The sequence below is a fragment of the Trichechus manatus genome, unplaced genomic scaffold (assembly GCF_000243295.1).
Source record: "Trichechus manatus latirostris isolate Lorelei unplaced genomic scaffold, TriManLat1.0 scaffold00235, whole genome shotgun sequence".
Lineage (NCBI taxonomy): Eukaryota > Metazoa > Chordata > Mammalia > Sirenia > Trichechidae > Trichechus > Trichechus manatus.
The window spans coordinates 1,630,746-1,656,673 of record NW_004444171.1 but is presented as its reverse complement, the minus strand read 5'-3'; the positions used below and the strand labels follow the sequence as shown (position 1 = coordinate 1,656,673).

Here is a 25,928-nt window from a genome sequence, read left to right as displayed (position 1 = left end):
TATTGAGTTTTCATAACAAATTCAACTTCTTAGACAGGTTTTATACATGCATGATAAGAGCAGTGTATAAGGGTCTTACTGTGGCCATCTTTGTAGTCTCTGGTAAAAATAAGATAAATTTGACAAAGGACTTTCTACCATGGTGCCTCCCAAAGGAATTTGGTTCCCCAGTAGCAAAGGGAGCTCACTTTAGGGTGCTTCCCCATGGAGAGCTGCCACAGGGCCCCTGTGTGCTTCTCTATGTGATCTGTAGGCCAGACATTCCAACTGTCTTCAAAAAATAGTATTTTCCTTTTTTCTTTCTGGGAATGGGGAGGTCTGGTGACAATATTACCGAGGGAGTAGCAGGATAAACAGGCTATTATAATCCATTCTGACTTGAAAGGAGGATTAATTTTTTTTTTATGTTAGAGTCTCACTTAAGAGAAGATGGAGGGATGTAATAACTTGCAATGAGATTTATGATAAGAAGCACAGACTCTGATTGAATAGCTCCATTTAAAACACGATGCTTTAGAAAGAACAGAGCTGTGGGCCTAAGACAGGATGGAGGGGAGAAAAGGGTGACACTTCAAAGGTGATTTTTTTCTTTGTACTGTCAAGGGTTATTTTGACCAATTACTTCATAGACAAATGAGTGGATGTCTGAGGGTCTGTGATGTATGTCGGCGACTACGTCAGAAGATTATTGCATTCTTCGTTATTGCAGTTTTTAGAACCAATGGAGATAAATGTTGCTTTGAAATGACAGATCCTGCAAATTATGCAAACTTCATAAGAAAAACTGGTGGTTCTTTATAGTGACTTTGATAATATAGGAGTTGTGTGGCCAGAGTAGATACAAAACTATACTTTTGAAACAGAACAATTTAAAATTCCATTTTACAATTATTCAGTAAAGATTTTTGTAATAAAAACTCAAATTTCATATAAAATAGGTTAGTATATTTGTAAACATCTAGAACTTGGGACATTGAAGAACATACAGCATCATCGAGATTATAGAGCCTAGACCCATTTAAACCTTTTATAGGTGAAAAAGCAATAGTGTTCAGGTATATTTTTAACTTAGTAACTTTTTATGAAATAAGTTGTGACTTCTTATTGTGTTTTTGAGAGAAATGTTCTAGTAGCTTATTCTCCTTTTTTTGGAGGGAGGAGGAGTATGGTGCCGTGGGTTTCTTTTCTTTCTTTTTTTAAATAATATTTTATTGTGTTTAAGGTGAAAGTTTACACAGCAAATTAGGTTCCCATTTAACAATTTCTACACAGATAATTCCATGAGATCGGTTATATTTTTCACAATATGTCCTCATTCTTATTCGTTTTGTTCTAGTTGTACCATTTCTAGTACTCTAGTTTCCCTGCCCCTTTACCTTCTCATCTTTGCTTTAGAGTAAGTTTTGACCATTTGGTCTCTTATAGATGATTTTTTAAAATTTTATTTTAATGAGAATTGACTGTATTAGATTTATGCGTTTCAGGTAATTGTGGCAGTATGGAAGAGGGAGAGATCACTCTTTTTAGATGGGTTCCAGAAAAGAAGACACTGGGCTGACTCTTGAAGGTGTGGGGAGAGGATCTTTGTGTTCATTAGTGCTGCTTGTGAGCGGACCAGGCAGTCTTAGGAGGTAGTGAGTTTCCTGGCACTGGAGGTGTGAAGCAGAGGCTGGTCAGCCAGTGGCTGGGAGGCTGCTAATGACTTCTCCCCTTCTCAATGGCCTCTTTGCTTCAGAATCCCCAGCAGATTGCATTCCTGACCAACGAAGTCAGGAAGACCTCATGTGAACTTCCAATGCTGAGTTGTTTCTCCTCCAGGAAGGCCTCTCTGGTTCTTCCACCAGCTTCTGTGCTGCTGCTGAGACTTTTCCAGTATTTACTAGCATCATTATTTTGAGTATCTAAAGGTGATCCTAAGGTTCCCAAAGTGCATTGTCCATGCATTCGCCAGGAATTTTTGAATCACTCATCCAAAGGAGGTGGTAGGTTGGTGGTCGTTTTGGGAGGGCATCTGAATTTCAGCTTTAGTCCCCCTGCTGGTTCAATCACCCAGTCAGGAGCCTTGGTCTTCTTTAATTGGGAAAGATGTACCCAGAATTTCACACCCTGAGGCAAAGGTCCACTCTCCAGTACCTCTGAGGAAGTAGTCACTGCATATCCTCCCTGATATTTGCTTGAAGTGGGATCCGGTTTTAAATAAGAACCGTCTACAAATAAAACCCGTCAGTGTCGAACGGACATGGAGTGGGAACATGTGGGTCCAGAAGATAGGACCTTTCTTTGCCGGCTTCTGCTCCACAGTCCAGGTCTCTTCGAGGTTGACTGGATTCGTAGCTTCAGATCCTTGACAACTACGTGGTTAACTGTTGAAGAGAAAAAACATCATAAAGTTTAGTAAAGCAAAAAGAAAGTTTTATTCGGCATATATTCAAAAGGACAAAAGTGGAAGGTGGACAAGCATGCTACCAGAGCTAGAATCTCTGCCTGAATCCTGTAGATGATTTTTTTTAAAGGAGTTCATTACTCATGTGTGATACTCTTTATTTTATGAACCAATCTGTTATTTAGCTAAAAGGTGACCTCAAGGGATAATTTCAGTTTAAGGTTTAGAGTGTCTCAGGGTGATAGTCTTGGGGGAGTCGCCTAGTCTCAACTGGTCCAGTAAGTCTGGACTTTTTAAAAATTCCGCATTTCTCACCCATTCTGTCAGGATCCATCTATTGTGGCCCAGATCAGAATTGTCGGTAGTGGTAGCCAGGCACCATCTAGTTCTTCTTGTCTCAAGGTAGATGAGGCCATAGTTCATATAGACTGTTAGTCCTATAGACTAGTTTCTTCTCTGAGTCTTAGGTTTCCTTCTCTCTCTTTTGTTCCCAACAAGTAGAGTATCTTAGATGGCTGCTCTGAAGCTTCTAAGACCCCAGACACTACTCACCACATTAGAATGTAGAACATATACTTTATGAATTCTGTTATGCCAGTTAACTGCGTTGTCCCACATGATTATGGTCCTGAGCCTTCAAACCAAGAAAACTAATCTCATAAGCTGTTGGGTTATATCTAAGAAGTGTCTCTAACTGTGTGCCTTATGTGGTTTATTTTATATACATGACTATACGTGCATGCAACACACATACCTGTATGTACATATGCCTATGGAAACATCTGTCGGTGCACACATATGTACCCACATATTCATACCCATACACTATATACCTATATACATATTTGTGTAACCACACATATTTTTTTGGGTGTTGTTGGAAAATTATATTTGTGATGTCCTTTACTAGAAACATCCTTTTCTCTTGTACACTTAGTGACATCATTTACCTTGTTCAAGCTGTGTGCATTTCACCCACATTCAATGCTACCTTTCCCATCACCAGAAATAACACTCTTGGGAGTGCTTCCCTCTTTCCCCCCACACCCATCCTTGGTGAGTGTTGGTCTCTGTATATGTATCTATTCTTAAAAAGTGTAATCATACAATATTTGTCTGTGATTGACATTTCACTCAGCATAGTATTCACCAGATTCATTCTGTTTATAAGATGGTCCAAGGACTCATTATTCTTTATAGCTGCATAGTATTCCACTGTATGTATGTACCACATTTTGTTTGTCCATTCATCCATCTTAGGTAGGGCACTTAGGTTGTTTCCATTTTTTTGCTATTGTAAATAAGGCTACAATGAATATAGGTGTGCATATGTCTGTCCATGTCTCTTTTAATAGACCTCTAGGATATATATTGGAGCCCTGATGGTGCAGTGGTAAAGAGTTTGGCTGCTGACCAAAAGGTCAGCAGTTCGAATCCACCAGCTGTTCCTTGGAAACCCTATGGGGCAGTTCTGCCCTGTTCTGTAGAGTTGCTATGAGTCAGAATCGACTCTACAGCAATGGGTTGGGTTTGGTATAGGGTATATACCTAGCAATGAGATTTCTGGATCATAAGGTATTAATATCACATGCAAGTAAAATTTTGTTAAAGATTAACTCACAAGCTTTTGCAGCAGTACATCGACAGGAAACTGCCAGAAGTTCAAGCAGGATTCAGAAGAGGACGTGGAGTGAGGGATATAATTGCTGATGTCAGATGGATCCTGGCTGAAAGCAGAGAATGCCAGAAAGATGTTTACCTGTGTTTTATTGACTATGCAAAGGCATTTGACTGTGTGGATCATAAAAAATTATGGATAACATTCAGAAGAATGGGAATTCTAGAACACTTAATTGTGCTCATAGGAACCTGTACATAAACAAAGAGGTAGTTGTTCCAACAGACCAAGGGGATACTGTGTGGTTTAAAGTCAGGAAACGTCTGCGTCAGGGTTGTATCCTTTCACCATACTTATTCAGTCTGTATGCTTAGCAAATTATTTGAGAAGCTGACTTGTATGAAGAACGTGGCATCAGGATTGTAGGAAGACTCATTAACAACCTGCAATATGCCAGTGATACAACCTTGCTTGCTGAGAGTGAAGAGGACTTGAAGCACTTAGTGATGAAGGTCAAAGACTGCAGCCTTCAGTATGGATTGCAGCTCAACATAAAGAAAACAGAAATCCTCACAACTGGACCAATAAGCAACATCATGATAAATGGAGAAAAGATTGAGGTTGCCGAGGATTTCATTTTACTTGGATCCACAATCAACACCCGCGAAAGCAGCAGTAAAGAAATCAAATGACGTATTGCATTGGGCAAGTCTGCTGCAAAAGATCTCTTTAAAGTGTTAAAAAGCAAAAATGTGACTTTGAGGACTAAGGTGCTCCTGACTCAAGCCATGATGTTTTCGGTCACTGCATATTCATGCGAAAGCTGGACAATGAATAAGGAAGACTGAAGAAGAAGTGATGCCTTTGAATTATGGTGTGGGTGAAGAATATCGAATATACCATAGACTGCCAGAAGAATGAACAAATCTCTTAGAAAAAGCACATCTAGAGTGCTGCTTAGAAATAAGGATGTTGAGACTTTGTCTCACGTACTTTGGACATGTTATCAGGAGGGACCAGTCCCTGGAGAAGGACATCATGCTTGGTAAAGTGGAGGGTCAGCAAAGAAGAGGAAGACCCTCAGTGAGATGAATTGATATAGTGTCTGCAGCAGTGGGCTGAAGCATAACAACGCTTATGAGGGTGGCACAGGACCAGGCAGTGTTTTATTCTGTTGTACATAGAGTTGTAATGAGATGGATTGACAGTGTCTGCAGCAATGGGCTCAAGCATAACAACACTTGTGAGGATGGTGCAGGACCAGGCAGTGTTTTGTTCTGTTGTACATAGGGTGGTTATGAGTCGGAACTGACCTAACAACAACAAGGTATTTCTAGCTTTTTGAATAAGGGCCTTACCGTTTTCCTTAGTGGTTGTACCATTTTACAATGCCATCAGCAGTGGGTAAGGGTTCTAGTCTTTACACATCACCTCTAACATTTATTATTTGTTGTTTTTTTTTTTTTTCAGGCAGGCCATTTTTTGTGGGGGTGAGATGGTATCTCTTTGTAGTTTTGATTTGCTAATGATCACGACCATCTTTTCATGTGTTTCTGGCCTCTTGAGCGTACTCTTTGGTGAAGTGTCTTTTCATGTCTTTTGCCCATTTTTTAAATGGATTGTTTGTCTTTTTGTTGTTGAACTGAAGATTTCTATATATTTTAGAGATTAGACCCTTATCGGATATGTCATTCCGGAAGATTTTTTCCGAGTTTGTAAGTTGTCTTTTTTCTCTTTTGATAAAGTCTTTTGATGAGCATGGGATATCCCAGTTATCTAATTGGTCTTCTGTTGTTTGTTCATTTATAGTTGTGTTTGATAATCTAGTTTTTTTAAAAATTAGGCCCTATAATTTGTCCCTTTATCTTCCAGGAACTTTATAGTTTTAGCTTTAACATTTAGGTCTTTGATCCTTTTTTTTTCTTGTAAATTTTATTTATTTTGTTGTTGTTGAGAGTATACACAGCAAACCAACCCATTGCTGTCTAGTCGATTCCGACTCATAGCGACCCTAAAGGAAAGAGTAGAACTTCCCCCATAGGGTTTCTGAGGAGTGGCTGGTTGATCTGAACTGCCAGCCTTTGGGTTAGCAGCCAAGCTCTTAAGCACTGCGCCAGCAGGGCTTCATACACAGCAAAGCATACAACAATTCAACAGTTTCTACATGTACAATTTAGTGACATTAATTACATTCTTTGAGTTGTGCAACCACTCTCACCCTCCTTTTCTGAGTTGTTCCTCCCTCATTAACATAACTCACTGGCTCCTAAGGTTCATATCTAATCTTTCAAGTCGCTATTGCCCGTTTGATCCTGTATAGATAATTCTTAAAAGAGCTTAATGCTCAGGCAGACATTTTTTACTGGTTAAGCTAAACTATTATTTGGTTTTAAGATGCCTTTAGGGAATATTTTGGTTTAAGATTTAAAGATTATCTCAGGGCAGTAGTTTGAGGGTTCATCTACCCTCCGTGGCTCCGGAGTCTAGAATCCATGAGAATTTGAACTTCTGCATTTTCCCCCTTTTGATCAGGATTCTTCTATGGAATCTTTGATTAAAATGTTCAGTAATGGTAGCCGGGCTCTATCCACTTCTTCTAGTCTCATGGCAAAAGAGGCAGTTGTTCATGGAGGCAATTAACTACACATTCCATTTCCTCCTCCTATTCCTAACTCTCCTTTTTCCTCTGTTGCTCCAGGTGAATAGAGACCAATTGTGTGCCTTGGATGGCTGCTTGCAAAGCGTTTAAGACCCCAGGCAGTATGCAGTGAACTAGGAGGTAGAACAGAAGTACTATACATATTAATAGGCCAGTTAACTGGGATGTCGCATGAAACCGTGACCCTAAACCTGGAAGCCAAGGAACCAATTTCCATGAGGCTTTTGGTTGTACACAAGCAGTCTCAGCAGCTACACTTTTTGTTGTTGTTGTAAATACATGTATCACACGACTTTTGCCAATTCAGTCTTTTACAGGTGTTCAACTTACTGACAGCAGTTGCAGTAATCTGGATGATGCTGTCATGTGTCTTTATCTCGGGTTGTTGTCTTACATCATTGTTTTCTATCCGGAGGACTCTCTCTAGTATTTCTTTTAGGGCCAGTGTGGTGGTTACAAATTCCGTTAATTTCTGTCTGTCTGAGAATGTACTAATTTTGCCCTCATTTTTGAAAGACAGTTTTGCTAGATATATACTTCTTGGTTGGCAGTTCTTTTCTTTCAGGGCTTTGTATATGTCATCCCATGCCTTCTTGCCTGGATGGCTTCTGAGGAGAAACCAGCACTTAGTTTTATTGAGGCCCCTTTGTAAGTGATATTTCGCTTTTCACGAGCACTCTGTCAAGGGGAGAGGAGAGATGAAGTATTTTTCAAACATGATTTTTCCTTAACTCTGACCCTTTGGTTTTTCTTCTTCCCTCCACCTTCCTCCTCTTCCCCCCTCTTCCCTCTCTTCCTTTCCTCCTCTTGTTCCTCCCCCTCCTCCGTCTCTGTCCTGACAGAGCTAAAGATATAAATGTGGGAGTCTGTAGCTTTGGGTAATCTTTGAAGTAATGAAAATGAGTGAGATTACCAAAGGAATGAGCGTAGGTGGAGAAGAGGCCTGAGAAGTGGGTGCTGGGACCCTTAGATATTTAAAGGTCATGGAGTGGAGGAGTTACCAGCAAAGGAGACTGAGGGGGGAAGCCCAGTGTGGGAGAAGGAAAAGCAGTGGAGGGTGGCATCCTGGAAGCCTGCTGAACAGCATGCCTGAGGAGGGAGGTGATTTTAAATAGGTGTAATAAGATGAAGACTGGGAATTGACCTTTGTCTGTTGCAACATGAAAGTCGTTGGTGGTCCGGAGGTTCAGGAGAGTTTTGGGGTAAGAGCCTGTTTGAAGTGGATTCAGGAGAGAATGATAAGAGAACTGATGTGTAGTATAGAAAATAATAACCTTGTATTTTAAGCATTTTCCCATATGTTTAAAACTTTCAAGCTGCACGTGATTCTGTTAACAGCTCCCACCTATGTATGTTGACGCACACATGTACCTTTATGATATATGCCTACGTACGTGGAATATACACATGCATTTGGGTATTCTTACGGTGTAAATATATACACATATCCCTTGAGTTGGACATTCAGATTGTTTCCACTTTTATTGGAACAAAACAATGACTTTTATATCCAATTATACTAGTAGGATTAAGAATAATCAGAGTAGGGAGTGGAGAATGAGGAGATTTCAGGAGGGAGCGTGCCAACTGCTCATGGCTGGGAAGAGGTTGTAGGCTTTCAACTCTGGCTCTTCCTTAGAATTTACCTGGACATATTTTAAATAAAATAATGATACCCTGGTCTCACTGCAGATGGTTGTGGGGGGAGTGGGTGGTGCCAGGATTTTGAAAGGTCTGTGGGTGATTCTAATGTAACCCTAGTTAAGAACTATTGGTTCAGTGGGGATGGATCGTAGAGCATTGAGAAAGGACATGAAGGAAGGTTGGGGCCAGAACAAGCCTCTTCCATCGCATTTTAAGTTCAGTAGGCATGTGGGATGCTTTTTACACAGCTGAATGGGTGAACAGAGCCATAGCAGTGAATTGGAAATGAAGCAATGAACAGATTTTGGGGCTGCTGAACTGACAGGCAGTGGGGTGAGGGGAAGCTTTGAATGTCTACCATTAACTATGGTGGGTAATTTGTAAGAGAAGCTAGTGTAATGGGGAAAGATACTTCTGTTTTGGACAGGTTGGATTTGTTGTTCTGTAGGGATGACTAGGAGGCAGGTGGAATTGCAGGCAGACGGCTTATTAAAGGCCAGGGCTGGAAAAAGGAGATTTGGAGGCATACCCATGTGGAAATAGAAGTTGGAGCTACAGGGGTGAATTAGATCATTTGGGAAATGGAGCTGAGTATAAAACAAGGTCAAGGAGTGAGCAAGCCTTGGGGAAGACCTACACTGAATTGGCATGTGTGGACCAAGAAGAGTTTCAGCAAAGTCAGTGGGCCAAGGCACCAAGAGTCATCAAGAAAAGAGTTGTCATAGGCATGAGATCTTTGGAGGACTTCGAGAGAATTTTACTGGAGAGCGTGGGGCTTCGGAGAGACTGTTGATTTGAGGAATTGGAGGTAGCGGGTTTAGAGTATACTTTATAAATGTTTGCTGAAGAATGCAGAGACAGCCAAAGCTAGGGGAGGAAATAGTTAAGAGAAGCTTGCTTTTCTTTTTTTTTTAATATAGGAAATGCACAAAAATGTTCATAGGCCCAAGGGAAGGGAGTAGTGGGGAGGAAGAGATTGAAAATAGAGGTACGGAGAAAAGGGTAGGATAATGGAGAGAACAAGAGGTGGAGGCGGTGACCAGGAGTCAGTGCTGGCAGGCAATGGCTCAGGGGAAGCCTTTGGGGACTTGATACCAGGAGAGCAGGAGGGACTAGTTGATATACAGGCTCTGGTGGTGAAGTGGTCAAGAGCTTGGCTGCTAACCAAGAGGTTGGCAGTTCAAATCCACCATCCATTCCTTGGAAACCCTATGAGGCGGTTCTACTCTGTCCTATAGGGTTGCTACAAGTCAGAATTGACTACGGCAACAGGTTTGAGGTTTGTTTTCTTTCTTTTTTTTTTTTTGAAGTGGTTTAGATTTTCTGCAGGGAGGGAGGGGGACATTTGGAAGTATTGGGGGGAAGTTCGGGGTAATCTGAAAAGAGCTGGGAGAATTGCTGCCTTGGGGAAAGAGTGAGTGACTAAGAGTGAAAGAACACTTTGTAAAACTACTGAAGTTCTATTTTTGGTCATTACCGTTATCCTTCTCTATGTCGCCTGGGACGGACCATCACTAAGTGTCACCATCATCCCTGAGGTTGGGTGATGGTTTTTCATTGACCTTACAGTATAGTACTCTTCCCTTTATTTAATTGAAATCCTGATCCTCAGTGGATAAAAATGTAAATTGCTTTAATTTTGAACTTACACTTCCTCGGAGGAGACTTACATCTTTCCCTGAGTTGAGACTTATTCAAGGTATACCAAGGACAAACATGTTTTAATTATCTTTCAGGAAAGATTTTCTTTTTCAATTAAAATTGATATTTAAAGCAAATCCATTCTGATTCTTTTGAAACAGTGTCATCATTTCTTCGTGCTGCTGTAACAGAAAATCCATAAGTGGATGGCTTTAAAAAACAGGTATTTATTTTCTCACAGTTCAGAAGGCCAGACGTCGGAACTCAGCGTGTGGCTCTAGGGGGAGGCCCTTTCTTGTCTGTTTCAGCTGCTAGTAGCCGACAGTCCTTCAAGTTCCTGGGCCTGAGGACTCCTGCCTTCCTCATCTTCAGATGGGTTCTGTCTCTCCTGTGTCAGCTTGCTTGTCTCCGTGCCTAATCTACTCTTTTTATATCTCATAAGTTATTAGGTTTAAGATACAGCCTACACTGATAGGACCTCATTAACATAACAAAGAAAACTCTGTTCCCAAATGGGATTACATCCAGAGGCCATGGGGGTTAGGATTCAAACACATATTTTTAAAACCCATTGCTGTCGAGACTCATAGTGACCCTATAGGACAGAGTAGAACTGTCTGGTAGGATTTCTGAGGAGCCGCTGGTAGATTCAAACTGCCCACCTTTTGGTTAGCAGCCGAACGCTTAACCACTGGCGCCACCAGGGCTTCACATATTTTTAAAGAAGGACAGAATTCAATCCATAGCAAATAACAAAAACCTCATGCAGCTAAATTGGATCTATTAAATAGCATCTTATTCCCTGCTACATGAAACAACAAAAATACTGCAAACATGTCTTGATGAAACTTAAAATTCCAGTGCTACTGTTATGAAATCAAGTTTGGGGCAGTAAGAGCCCCAGGAGTTGTAGAGTTCCCAGGATTATGACATTAAGTCAACTTAGATGGTGACCACCGTAAAATTTTTTAATCTTGTAAACCTGGTCAAGGATAATGTAAGACTTTGCAACTTTCACTATATTATCTATCATTGACACTATGGGCAGAAATTGACTGTTAGTTTTGTGATATACTCACAGGTTGTCCCAGATTCCTAAATAGTCAGAAGGCCGTTAGAAAAAGAGCACCAATCACTAATAGTAATTCCTCCATGAATATCATGTCCTTCCAGTCAGAGTCTGAACACACAAGACGCTCCTAGAGTGCTAGCACATGGAAAGTAGCTTTTATTACTTACACAAAACAGCAGACAGTATACAGCAGGGAAAGTTCCATGATGAGTGGTCCCCTGGCTCAAAAATGAGTGGTCCCCCGGCTCAAAAGATGTCTAGGCAGAGATGGAAAACTTTTCTACGTGTGTCTCCACCTAGCATCATAGGTGAGAGACTAAAAAGGGGTCTACCTTCAGCCGATCCCCCCTGGCTAGGTACACTTAATTAAGTGGGCTGAAGACTCTGCTACTCATGCTTCCACCTAGCACTGTAGCTGAGGGACCTCAAAAGCCCCTTCCCCAGCCACTGTTATACCCCAAAGCCTACGTAACACTCCGCGTGGAGCACAATGTAGACTTTCCCATCTGCCCACCTTAGGGAAGGGGTGTGATTAGGTATTTTGGTGCCAACGCAGAAAAGTCTCTCTCTCTCTCTTTTTGTTTTTTAGTTGAGACTTACTCAGGTCTACCTCACTCCTGTCAATTTCCGCAATGTAATGGGCGCTCAACAAATATCGAACGGGATGTGCTAAATCTTCACATTTGGTACTAAATAATCTCTGCAGCCACTTTATAGTTGTTTTTTTTTTTTTTTGTTGTTGTTGAAAATGTGCATAACAAAACATACACCCAGTCAACATTTTCTACATGTACAGTTCAGTGACCTTGGTTACATTCTTCCATTATATCACCATTCTTGCTATCTCTACCCATTATTTCTTCACCACCATTGACTTACACTCTCTGTCCCCTTAACTTCTCCTTTTTGTCTTCAAGTTAAGCTGTCACTTTGATGTCATGTGGATAATTCTTTAAAAAGAGCCCACTGCTCAAGGCGAACATTCTTTACTAGTTGAGCTAAACTATTGTTTAAAGATGACTTTATGGAATACTGTTCCAGGCTTAAAGATTATCTCAGGGCAATAGATTCTAGAGTTTCCCCAGTCCCAGTGGGTCTAGTAAGTCTAGTTTCTATAAGAATTTGAAATTATGTTCCACATTTTTCCTCTTTTGGCTCCATCTGTTGGGTCCTTGATCAAAACTTTCACTAATGGTGGCTGGGCACCATCTCGTTCTTCTGGTCTCATGACAATGAAGGTTAATAGTTCATGGAGGCTATTAGACCTGCAATCCATTTCTTTCTCTGTTTCCTGAGTCTCCTCCTTCCTTTGCTGCTCCAGGTGAATAGAGACCAGTTGTATCTTGTACGGTTACTTGTAAGTTTTTAAGACCCCAGGCACTACTCACTAAACTAGGAGGTAGAACAGAGGCTCTGAAAACAGTATTAGGCCAGTTGACTGGACAGACCCTCAAAACCCTGACCCTAAACTTTAAACCAAGAGAACTTACTCCACAAGATATTTAGTAGTATCAACTGCTGCTTCTCTATTTTTAAAATTTATTTATTATTATTATTGGGCTGCTACTGTTGTAAAATTATATATAACACTGTATTTAACATTTCACCCCAGAAAGGTATCTCATTATTTAACCCTGCTAACAAACATCAGGCCGCAGAGGGTGGGGGTGGGGGTTTGTTCTAAGGCCTGTTGCCAGGTGATTAGTTGGGGACTCCCAACTCATTTGCACATTTTTTTTTTTTTTTTTTTTTAAGTGTTATGTGGCAGTTACAGAAAAACAAAAGAGCACCTTGAATGCTTGGGAATTCTAGAGGCTGTTTTCAGAAATTAGAGACAAAAGGCCAGGTGGAGTTCTTCGTCCCACATTTCTGCATGTTTTTACAAACTTACCAACAGAACAGGTTACAGTCTCCAGAGAGGGACACTGAGTGACCTTGTGGCTTGTTGTCTTTTCCTTGTAGACCTCCGTGGTCTGACAGTCATTGTTAGATGGACGCATGTATGTCTCCTACATCAAACAAAAGCAAATACTGAATCATTCCACTCAGATGACTAACTTGGTTATCTGGGACTACATTTCATAAGTAACTTACCCTGGGTTTGGTGGGCTGGTGTGTATGAGGGGGTACTCTGAGTGATAATAGAGCTTGTTAGTTGCCATTGAGTTGGCTCCGACTCATGGTAGACTCATGTACATAGAACTATTGCCCAGTCCTGTGCCGTTTCATGATTGTTGGTATTCTCAGATCAATTATTGACACACTGCATATTTTGAGGGTCTTCCAACCTAGGGGGTTCATCTTTCAGCACTGCATCAAACAGTGTTCTGTTGTAATCCATTAAGTTTTCATTAGCTACTTTTCAGAAGTAGACCGCCAGGACTTTCTTCCTAGTCTGTCTTAGTCTGGAAGCACTTCTGAAACCTGTCCACTATGGGTTAACTCTGCTGGGATTTGAAATACTGGTGGCATAGCTTCTGGCATCATTGTAACATACAAGCCACCCTAGTATGACAAACGGATGGATGGATGGTGGAATATAAGTGAGAAACAGATATTTCATATTAGTATCACTGAAATGTGAAATGTCTCCATGGCAAAGGTAGGACTGGTAACACTGATGGAAATTTTCTAGGTCAACATAATACCTCCTGTGTTCCTTGAAGTGGAGTTCTGGGGTCTCAAACCAACTTGTGGTGCCTTTCAGAGCCTGATATGTGACAGTTGTGTAGTTTTTTTAAACTTCTGTTATATTCTTATACTCAGCTACATGTGGAATAAAAGATCAGGGCAGAGATTGGTATGCTATTTCTATAATCGGCCAGATAGTAAATATTTTTAGCTTCATGGACCGTGCAGTCACTTTGCCAACTACCCAGCTCTGTCACTGCAGTGTGAGAGCAGTTGTAGACAGTACCTAAGTGAATGGGAGAGGCTGTGCTCCATTTATAGGCGCAGACAATGACTCGTGGTTTGTAAATCCCCAGACTAGAGAGAAGGTCCCTGGGTGGCGCAAACAATTTGCATATGACTGCTAACCTAAAGGTTGTCAATTTGAAGAAAGGCCTGGTAGTCTGCTGCCATAAAAATTACAGCCAAGAAAACCATATGGAGTGCAGTTGTACTTTACACACACGGAGTCACCATGAGTCAGAATTGACTCAGCGATAGCAGGCTTGGTTTTTTGGTTTGTGCTAGAGGGACATGTACCAAACGTTGCCAGCGGTCATCATAATTTTTTTATTTTTCTGGCAGTACATTTTAAAAATGGGTTTAATACTTGAATTGATGCTTCCATCTACTGGATAGTGATGGTTATATAATCCATTGTTATTTTCTTTGTTGCCTTGGCTGTCAGGAGGCTCAGAGTCAAATTTAGGGGTCATTTAGAATAAGGGCCTTTGACCTTATGATTAAGCTATTTCTTGGTCCATTTTAACAGCTTTGGGGACATAAAGCCTTTAAGGCAGGCGACCTCAGTGGAGTATAGGTCCTAGCTCAAGTCCCTAAACCAAACTAGTTACCACTGAGTCAGCCCAGACTCAACGGCAACCCCACGTGTGTCAGAGTAGAATTCTGTGTTCCATGGCGTCTTCACTAGCTGATTTTTTGGAAGTAGATCGCCAGGTCTTTCTTCTGAGTGGACTTGAACCGCTGACCTTTTGGTTAGTAGCTGAGCACATTAACCTTTTGTATCACCCAAAGAGCTGTCCTAGGCTGAGATGGGTGACTGCACACGCTGATCCGTTGTACAGGCTTGCTCTCACTCCTGCCAGGTGGGATGTAAAAGGGCTGCAGGTGAAGTTTTCATTGATCACCTCCACCTCCGTCTTCAGTGCTGGAAGGCTACTGTTGTTTGGCTCTGGTTGTGCATCTGCTGGCAGAGGGGCCTGAGGACTCTGCCTGTGTGAAGCCTAGGCTATTTCCTGTGATCATTCTCGTTCACATTTTTCTTGACTTTGTCCAGTGATGTACATCTCAAATCAGGTGGGCCATTCCTCACAGGACCTTTCTGGAGTTGGGTTAGCAGTTATGTCCTGTGCTGGTCCTGTGCTTAATGCATGACCTTCACGTCTCTGTATTGTTGGTTGCAATCAAGTTGGCTGACTCGTGGCGACCTTATGCACAACAGAAGGAAACATTACCAGGTCTTGTGCTGTCTTCATGACCATTGGTATGCTTGAGGCCATTGTTGTGGCTGCTGTGCCAATACATCTCATGGAAGGTTTCCCTTGTTTTTGTTGGTCCTCTGCTTTACCAGCCATGATGTCCTTAACTAGTGATAGGTCTTTCCTGGTTGCATGTCCAAACTAAGCGAGTCAAGTCTCCATCCTCTGTTTTGAAGAACATTTAGTTGTATTTCTAATTTGTCTGTTTTTCTGGCGGCCCGTGGTATTTTCAGTATTCTTGGTCAACACCACAATTCCAATGCATCAATTGTCCTTTGAGCTTCCTTTTTCATTGTCCACTTTCACATGTATATGAAGTGACCATGGCTTGAGTTAGGTGTACCTTAGTCATCAAGGTGACATCTTTGCTTTTTAGAACTTTAAAGAGATCTTTTGCAGCAGATTTGGCCAATGCAGTGTGTCGTCTGATTTCTTGACTGCCACTTCTAGGGATGTTGACTGTTGATACTGGCTGAATGAAATTGTTGGCAAAACTGTAGGCCCCCCATGCCCAGTTGGCAGGGGTAACTAGAAAATGAAAACTAATTTCTAACATTGGCTTCCCTGGTGCTTCCCCAGTGGGCGTGTACTGAGGCCTGTTATTGACGAGTTTGCATCATAGTTCAGGGCTCAGACTCTGGAGTGGACAGAACAGAGCTCGGATACTAATCACACACTGCCCGGCATGAGTGACTTCAGACAAGTTTCTGAAACTCTCAGCCGCCTGTCTGTTGTGTGGGAGTAATGATTTTGTCTTCCACACAGGACTGTTGAGAGGATAGATGGCTTAAAACAAATAGAAGTAAAACATGCGGTGTGGCTGTGATGAATCGGCATGGCTCTGTGAATATAACGTATCACACTCAGGATGCCACTTGCTCTCACTTCCACTTGAGTTTCAAAGCCATCAAAACATATTTAAAATCATGGGTTAATGTAAAAATCTTGCTTGTCTGCCATTTTCTGTCAAGGAGGCGAATCAATCCCGTAGACATAAGAAAATGTTGATACCGTTGAATAGTCTAAGCAAGTCTTTTGCAAAATACTGAGAATATAAAATCAAAGCTACTTCTCGCTACATTTGGTCAAATACAGATCCTTGTAACTGATGACATGCAGCTTGAACTGATGAGGCCATTCTTTCAAATGTAATTACAATCTGACCTATTCCTTCTGCACCTCCATCAATGCATTGTGGAAGAAATGCTAAAATCGATGTTTTAAGAGGGATTCTTTATATTTGGAAAAAAAAATAGAATTTTAAAAGGTAGAGAACATACTGAGTAAAGCTTCCAGTTAGGAGTCCAGACCTTAGGATTCAGTTGTGGTATTCTGAGTAACTGATTCTATTTTTTACTTCAGTTGGCTGAGTGGTAGCAGGAGTCCCTCTGTCCAGTCCTCAAAAAGTGAGATACAATTCTTAGAAGCTTTACTGAGACTTTTTCTGAATTTTAGTTCCTGCAGACATCATAAAAAGGACCAGTCGTTGCAAAGAAAATTGTTGACAGCAGATGTTCTCAACTTTAGTACTGAGGCACTTCAGACAATACTGAGTTCCTCCTTTGGTCAGCAGTTGGGACTAGGTCAGTGGTTCTCAGACCTGAGTGTCCAGTGACATCACCTAAGGGCTCGTTAAAACACATTACAGGGTTCCACTCCCAGAATTTCTGATTTAGTAGCTTGGCTGCTGACTGAAAGGTTGGACATTCCAATCCACCTAGAGGTGCCTCTGAAGAAAGGCCTAGTGATCTACATCCAAAAAAATCAGTCAGAATCGACTGTCTGGCAACAGGTTGGTTTAGGTCAGAGTGGTACAAGCAAGCACTTGGGAATCAGTTTTTTCCTTGACAAATTGAAATAATTGATTAGTAAGAACATCCTAGTCTACGGCCTTCTTTGTATTGGAGGAAGGGTAGAAGGCTGGTTTTACTCAATTTCATCTTCCATATTTTCTTTTTAAGTAATATTTCACTGAGTTTTTGGTGAAAGTTTACACAGCAAGTTAGGTTCCCGTTTGACAGTTTCCCCACAGGTTGTTCAGTGACCTTAGGTACATTTTTTACAGTGTGTCAGCATTCTCTTTGATTGTGTTCTGTTTGATCCAGTACTCTGGTTTCTCTGTCCCCTTATCTTCTCATCTTTGCTTTTGAGTAATTGTTGACCTTTTGGTCTCATACTGATGATTTTTAAGTAGAGCACTGATCTTAAACGGGTAATATCCTTCACTTTGTGTGCCACTCTGCTGTTTCACTAGAAGGTGATCTCAGGGATAGGCTTGGTTCTAGATTTAAAGAGTGACTCAGGGTGATAGTCTCAGGGAGTCCTCTGTTCTCTATTGTTCCAGTTTGCATGAGGTTTTTTTTTTTTTAATAAGAATTTGACTTCTAACCAGACTTACTGGCCTGACAGAGACTGGAGAAACCCTGAAACTATGGCCCCCAGACACTGTTTTAGCTCAGTAATGAAGTCGCTCCTGAGGTTCACCCTTCAGCCGAAGATTAGACAGGCCCGTAAAACAAATAGAGACTAAAGGTGCACAACAGCCCAGGGACAAGGACTAGAAGGCAGGAGGGGACAGGAAAGCTGGTAATAGGGAACCCACGGTCGAGAAGGGAGCGTGTTGACGTGTCGTGGGGTTGTTAACCAATGTCATAAAACAATATGTGTACTAACTGTTAATGAGAAACTGTTTGTTCTGTAAACCTTCATCTAAAGTACTAACAAAATAAAATAAAAATAAAGAAAGGGAAAAAAAAGAATTTGAGTTCTGCTCTACATTTTTTTCCCATTCTGTCTGGGATCCTCTATTGTGATCTGGTCAGAGTGGTCAGTGGTGGTAGCTGGGCACCATCTAGTTCTTCTGGTCTCAGGGTAGATGAGGTTGTGGCTTGTGTGACTTGTTTCTTCTCTGAGCTTCTGGTTACTTTCTTACTGTTTTGCTCCTGGTGAGTAGAGACTCGTAGTTGTGTCTTAGATGGCTGCTTGTAAGCTTTTAAGACCCCAGACGCTATTCACTTCACTAGGATGCAGATCATGATTTTTGTGAACTATGTTATGCCACTTGACTGAGTTGTCCCATGAGACTGTGATCCTAAGCTTTCAAATCCAGAAAACCAATCCTGGAAAGTGTTTGATTATATCTGTGGAGTATCTGTATTTGTATCTTCAATGAATGTATGTGCCTGTACCCACATATTTGTATTTACACGTACCTATAGATTCTTTGGAAACCCTGGTGGCATAGTGGTTAAGAGCTACAGCTGCTAACCAAAGGTCGGCAGTTCAGATCCACCAGGCGCTCCTTGGAAACTCTATGGGGCAGTTCTACTCTGTCCTGTACGGTCCCTATGAGTCGGAATTGACTCGACAACAGTGAGTTTGGTTTTTGGTTTATAGACTCTTTATGAGCCCTGGTGGCACAGTGGTTAAGAGCTTGGCTGCTATCCAAAAGGTTGGCAGTTCGAACCCACCAGCCGCTCCTTGGAAACTACATGGGGTAGTTTTACCCTGTAGGGTCGCGATGAGTCGGAATCAATTCAACGGCAATGGATTTTTTTTTTTTTTAAAGATACTTCTGTTTATTCTCATCTGTGTACACATGTACCTACCCATATACCAATATGCTTATATCCATCCATATGTGCTGAAACACCCATTTTTATTTTGGTTGTGCTCACTACCTCCATATTCGGTGCCACTTTTCCCATTACCAAAAATAAAAAATAACAAATGTCTATGATCTAAAGCATACTTTCCCCTCCCCCCACCCCGTAACCACCAATGAACATTGGTTTCTTGATATTTATCTTTTCTTGTCTTCTTATAAAAGAGGGATCATATAATAATTGTCCTTACATGCTTGACTTTTTTCACTTAGCGTTATGCCCTCCGGTCCATCCATATTATATGTTTTGCAGACTCATCCTTGTTTTTTATGGTTGTGTAGTATTCCATTGTATGTATGTACCACAATTTGCTTATCCATTTATCCATTGATGGACACTTTGGTTATTCCATTTATATTTGCTATTGTGAATAAAGTAGCAATGAACATAGGTGTGCATGTGTCTGTTTGTGTCATTATTTTTGGTCTCTAGGGTATATACCTAGGAGTGGGATTGCTGGATCATGGGGTAGTTCTATATCTAGTTTTTGAGAAAGTGTTATACTGTTTTTCATAGTGGTTATACCATTTTTCAGTCCCACTAGCAATGGTTAAAGGTTCTAATCTCCCCACATCCTCACCAACATTTGTTGTTATCTCTTATTATTGTTATTTTTTCATCAGTGCCATTTTAGCTGGGGTAGGATCGTATATCATTGTAGTTTTGATTTGCTTTTCTCTAATGGCTAATGGGAGCCCAGGTGGCGCAGTGGTTAAGACGTATGGCTGCTAACCAAAAGGTCGGCAGTTAAATCCACTAGCTGTTCCTTGGAAACCCTATGAGGCAATTCTGCTCTGTCCTGTAGGGTTGCTATGAGTCGGAATCAACTTGACAGCAATGAGTTTTTTTGGTTTGGGATGACTAATGATCGGGAACATCTTTTCATATGTTTGTTGACTGCTGGGATGTCTTCTTTGGTGAAGGTTTTGTTCATGTCCTTTGCCCATTGATTAGATTAGTTTATCTTTTTGTTGTTACAGTTTTCTGTAGATTTTAGAGATTAGACCCTTATCGGATAAGTTGATTCCGAAGATTTGTTTCCCACTCTGTAGGTTGTCTGTTTACTCTTTTAATAAAGTCTTTTGATGAGCCTAATTTTTTAAATTTTTATGAGGTCTCATTTATCTTTTTTGTCTTCCTTTATTTGTGCATTTGTTGTTATGTTTGTTACCCTATTTTTACAAAAGATTAGGTTGAAGAAGAGGTGACCCTCAGTGAGATGATTCGACACAGTGGCTGCAACAATGGGCTTAAGCATAACAATGTTGTGAGGATGGTGCAGGACTGGGCAGTTGTTGTACTCGGGGTTGCTGTGAGTTGGAACCGACTCCACGGCACCTGGCAACAACAGGTCCCATAGTTTTTTCCCTACGTTTTCTTCCAGGAGTTTTATAGTTTTAAGTTTGACATTTAGGTCTTTGATTCATTTTGAGTTAATTTTTGTGTATAGTGTGAGGTATAGGTCCTGTTTCATTTTTCTGCAGGTGGCTATCCAGTTTTGCCAGCACTGTTTATTAAAGAGACTGTTTCTGCCCCACTGAATGGACTTTGCCCCCTTGTAGAAAATCATTAGATGGCTGGATTTAATTCTGATTTCTCAATTCTTTTCCACTGATCTATGTGTTTTATCATTGAACCAGTACCAAGCCTTTTTGATTACTATAGCTGTATAGTGTCTTTTGATATTGGAAAGCTCTGAGGGCTCCTACTTTTTCTTCTTCAATATTGCTTTGGCTATTCAGGGCCTTTTTCCTTTCCATGTAAAATTGGTGGTTAGTTTTTCTATTTCAGTAAAGAATGATATTGGAATTTGGATTGTAATTGCATTATATCTGTACGTCGCTTTGGGTAGTATTGACATTTTCACTATGTTAAGTCTTCCAATCCATGAGCATGGAATGTCTTTCCATTTTTGTAGGTCTCTTTTAGTCTCTTAGTCTCTTGTAGTAGTGTTTTATGATTTTCATTGTGAGTCTTTTATGTCTCTGATTAGGTTAATTACTAGATATTTTATCAATCTGGGAGCTATTACAAATGACACTGTTTTCTTAATTTCTTTTTTAGAGTAGTCTTTTTTAGTGTAGAGGAACCCAGCTGATTTGTATGTGTTGATCTTAAACACCCTGCAGTGTTGCTAAATTTCTTCTATTAGTTCCAACAGTTTTCTTATGGAATCTTTAGGGCCTTCTGTGTATAGGATCATTATCACTTACAAATAGAGATAATTTTATTTCTTCCTTTCCAATTTGGATACCTTTTATTTTCTTTCTTGTCTCATTGCTCTGCCTAGGACTTCCAGTACACTGTTGAATAAGAGTGGTGATGATGGGCATCCTTATTTCATTCCCATTCTCAGAGGGAAGGCTCTTCGCCTTTCTCCATTGTGTATAATAATGTTGGCGGTTGTTTTTCCACATACGCCCTTAATCATGTTGCAAAATTTCCTTTCTATTCCTATTTTGCTGAGAGTTTTTATCAGGAAAGGGTATTGAATTTTATCGAATGCCTTTTCTGCATCGATTAATAAGATCATATGGTTTTTTTTCCTTTGTTTTATTTATATGGTGGTTTACACTGATTGATTTTCTAATGTTGAACCACCTTTGTAATCCTGGTATGAATCCCACTTGTTCATGGTGTATGATTTTTTGATATGTTGCTAAAGTCTGTTGGCTTGAGTTTTGTTGCAAATTTTTGCATTTAATGTTCAAAAGAGAAATTGGTCTGTAATTTTCTTTTTTTTGTCTGTGTGATGTCTTTGCCTGGTTTAGGTATGAGGGTTATTCTGGTTTCGTAGAAAGAGTTGGCTAGTGTTCCTTCCCTTTCTGTGTTTCTGAAGAGCTTGAGTGGGATTGGTGTCATCTCTTCTCTGAATGTTTGGTAGATTTCTCCAGTGTAGCCATCTGGTCCTGGGCTTTCTTTTGTTGGCAGTTTTTTGATGACATGTTCAATCTCTTCTTTTGTAATGACTCCGTTTAAATTTTCTGCCTCTGTTTGTGTTAGCTTGGGTAGGTGGTGTGTTTCTAGGAATTGGTCCCTTTCATCTAGATTTTCAAATTTGTTGGAGTACAGTTTTTCATACTAATCAGTTATGATCTTGTTTGTCTCTTGGATCGTTGGAATGTCACCAGTTTCGTTCCTTAACTTGGTTTCTATTTGTTCAAGTTATCAGTTTAAGTTAATGATTTTGATCTTTCTTCTTTTTTAATGTGGGCATTTATTGCTGTGAGTTTCCCTCTGAGTACTGTTTTTGGTGTGTCCCAAAGGTCTTAATATGTTGTGTTTTCATTTTCGTATGATTCTAGGAATTTTTTAATTTCATTTTTGATTTATTTCACGATCCAGTAGTTTTTTAGTAGTGTATTACTTAGTTTCCATGTATTTACTTTTTAACCCTTGTTTTTCCTGTTGCTGATTTCTACATTCATACCGTTACAGTCGGAGAAGATGCTTTGTATGATTTCAGTCTTTTCACATTTGTTGAGACTTGTTTTGTGTCCTAGCATATGGTCTGTTCTGGAAAATGATCCATGTGGGCTGGAGAAGAAAGTGTATTGTTCAGTGCTGGGTGGAGTGTTCTGTATTTGTCCATTAGGTCCAGTGAGTTGTCTTACGGTTTTATTTACGTTCTTAATGTCCTTAGTCATCTTCTTTTTAGATATTATGTGTATAATTGAAAGTGGTGTGTTGAAGTCCCCTACTATTATTGTGGAGTTGTCTATTTCTCCTTTTATATATTACTATTTGTTTCATCTATTATGGTGCATTGCTGTTAGGTATATATAGATTTATAATTGTTATGTCTTCTTGCTGGATTGACTGTTTTATTATTATGGCCACTATAGGGTCACTGTGAGTCGGAATCGACTCGATGATAGTGGGTTTGGTTTTTGATTTAGTGCTCTTCTTTATCTCTTGGAGTAGATTTTGATTTAAAGTATTTTATCTGATACCAGTATGGCCACCCCTGCTCTTTTTTGTTTACTGGTTACATGGAGTATTTTTCTCCATCCTTTTATTTTCAGTCTGTGCCCTTATGTCTAAGGTGTATTTCTTGTAGACAGCAAAAGGATGGACCATGTTTTTTTAATCCATTCTGCCACTCTTTTGTCTTTTGCATGAGGCATTTAGACCTAAGGTTATTACTTAAAATGAAGTGTCTACCTCACTCATTTTGCTATTTGTTTTTTAAGTGTTTCATATCTTCTTCGTTGTTTTATTCTGCTTTTTCTTTGTATTTGGCTGCTTTCTTGTGATGATCCGTTTTGCTTTCTTCCTTCTTTTCTTCTTAATGTTTTTTCTTGGTGAATCCATATTTTCTGTATTAAAGTGTTTAACCTTATTCTGATTATTTTTATAAAAATTATAATTTCATTGAAGTTTCAAAATTTATTTTTTTAATAATGTCTGTAAAGAGGGGCCCTGGTGGTACAACAGTTAAGTGTTAACCGAAAGATTGGTGGTTGAATCCACCCATTGACTCTGTGGGAAAAAAATGTGGTGATCTGCTCAGATAAAACTATGGGGCAGTTCTACTCCCATCACATGGGCTTGCTGTGAGTTGGAATCGACTCAGCAACACCCAACAACAGTAACATGTCCATAAAATTATCAAATTATTAAAGCAATCATTATATCTCTTTTCTTTTGTTAAAATCTTTTTTATTGGTGTTTTTCTTGATTTATTTGTAAGAGACGTGTCTTTTATTGTCCTTGGATTTTAATAGGTTTCCTTTTTTTTTTCTTTTTCATTTATTTATGACTGTATTTCTGTTTTCTTTAAGGATGGATTCTTGTTACTGTTGATTTATTTTCTTTTTTTGGTAAGAGATACAAAAGTCATGGGATTAGTTTTCCTCTTCTTGCTTCATTTTCTCTATCTTGACACATGGGGTTTTGTTCATTGTCCTAGTTGTCTAGAGACTATTTTTATTATTATATTCTTAATTTCTGGCTTACACCCACTATTCAAGCCAGAGCTTGTTTTTAATTTTCCAATGGCTGAGGTTTTTTTTTTTTCTTTTTTAAGCATGCGTTATTAATTTCTAGTTTTGTTGTATTTAGTTAGAGCATGGAGTCACTTGGCATGTTCGCTGACAGCTCCTGGCTCAGCCCCAGGACGTAGAGTCCTGTCTGAGTCTTTGCGCAGGCGAGGAGGCAGAGTCCATCCTCTCAAAGGTTTTCCCTTGGGGCCTAACTTCTTTAGTTCCAGAAATCTTTTAAAAACTAACTGATATTCTCTGTGGCTTAATATTTTTTGAAATAATAAATTTACAGGTGTTTGTAAATGTATATTCTGTACATTTGCAAATATCATCTTTTCATAAATATCTATTCGTTCTATCTCATTACACATCAGAGTCTCTGTTAAGCCTAGTGCTACGCTTTTTCTTTTTTAATTCGCATTTTACTTTTTGATTCCTTCCTCTGCCTTAAGTAATGAACCAAAGTCTCTAACAACAATTAGTTTCTCTCCGTTTCTCTTTGGATGTCTTAGAGTTTTGTTTGCTTCTAATGTAAACTTTTGTTGAAGTATAACATACATTTTTATAATTTCAGATTTGTGTATTTTGTTGCTTTGTTATTTGGAGGAGAAGGGCTTAATACTCTTTTCACTCACTATCAGTTACACTTTTATCAGCGTGTCATGCTTTTGAAATTTGAGCACTTTGCTTTAAGTTGTACTTTGCCGTCATTGCTGCCCCGGTTCAGCCCCAGTTCGTTTTGTTTGAATCTGTGTTTGATTCAGACATCTTTGCCCATTCTGTCTCTGTCACTCCCTTTTCTAGCTCTTTTTAAAGCTTTTCTGTTCCAATTTGTCCTGGCTCTTTTTTTTTAATGAGAATAATTTTGAATATTATTGTGAAAAGAATGGAATTGGATGGTTGACATGGCTACATGTCATCCATCTTCTGTCACAAATTGTTTTCTGTTTTAAATGCTTCTTCAATCTGCCCGTTTTCTATTTTCCCTTTGATGTTTAAAGTGCTGTTAGTTTCATTTTTATCCTTCTGTTATGCTTTAGAATGCAAATACTTTGTTTTCAGTTCTACAAATGATTATCTTAGTATTTCATGAACGTTGCTCAATTATATTTTTCCTCATGAAGAGTGGAATCTTCTGGTTTTTATGGAAGGTACAGTTTTTTTTATTTTTATTTTTAATCCTAAAATGATTTAAGACTTGAAACCTCTTTTTTTATTTTAATTTTTTAAATTAAATTTTATTATTTAACCTGTCCATCAATCATTGTGTTATTTAGTCTTATTAAAAACCAAACCAGTTGCTGTATCAGTTCCAACTCATGACGACCCCATGTGTGTCAGGTAGAACTGTGCCATACAGGGTTTTTAGTGGCTGTGATCTTTCAGAAATAGATTGCCAGGCCTGTCTTCCGAGATGCCCCTGGGTGGATTCAAACCGCCAACCTTTCAGTTAGTAGCCCAGCGTTTAACTGTTTGCACCACCCAGGGGATCTGTTAGTCTTGTCAGCAAATATTTCTTGAGTCCCTTCTAGGTGTGATTCAGAGTGTTGGGGATATAAAAGGGAACAAGACCAAGTTCCAGTCCTCAAATAGGGGGGTTAATAAGTATGTAAGAGTTAAAAAAGACTGACGTCAGGTACTGTTTAGGTCTGTGAGGAAGATGCAGCAAGTAGATGAGCTTGAAGTGGCAGGCACGCTGGCTCTTATCTGGGTGTCTTGCTTCTGTTAAGTCTGAGGGAACGTGGTCAGCTGCGGGGGCAGCATTCGAGGTAGAGATAAGAGAAGCTATGAAAGAGACATTTTGGAAAGTACATAACTTTCCTAGGGAAATACAGAATTTTTGGCCATCCTAAATGCCCATTTTAGATTTGTGGCTGTGCAAAAATAGAAAGAGGTCCACTTACTGCAGTTCTGTGACTTTTCTCCAGCCACGTGCAATGTGTTGGACACAGGGATCCTTGACGTGGCTAGTTGCATTTAAGAAGATGAGTTACGTCTTTCTAGAAGAGCAAACCAGAGGAAGAGATGGGCATGGGAGCTAAGGGTGTTTGTCAGAGAATGGTTAAGGAGCTAGACTGTTGATCCTAGAAGA

At 39.9% G+C, this 25,928-nt stretch overlaps 1 protein-coding gene across 3 annotated transcripts in view; it reads left to right on the top strand.

Annotated features, from left to right (window-relative positions):
• GRB10 (growth factor receptor bound protein 10) overlaps window positions 1–25,928 on the top strand; it is a 258,555-nt gene that overhangs the window by 32,400 nt on the left and 200,227 nt on the right. Inside the window, exon 3 of one of the 3 annotated variants that reach the window (XM_023743079.1) lies at window positions 10,107–10,168. The exons of the other annotated variants lie outside the window; for them this stretch is intronic. The gene's annotated coding sequence lies outside the window, so the exon portion shown is untranslated. The remainder of the gene's footprint in view (window positions 1–10,106; window positions 10,169–25,928) is intronic. 3 annotated transcript variants of the gene reach the window in all.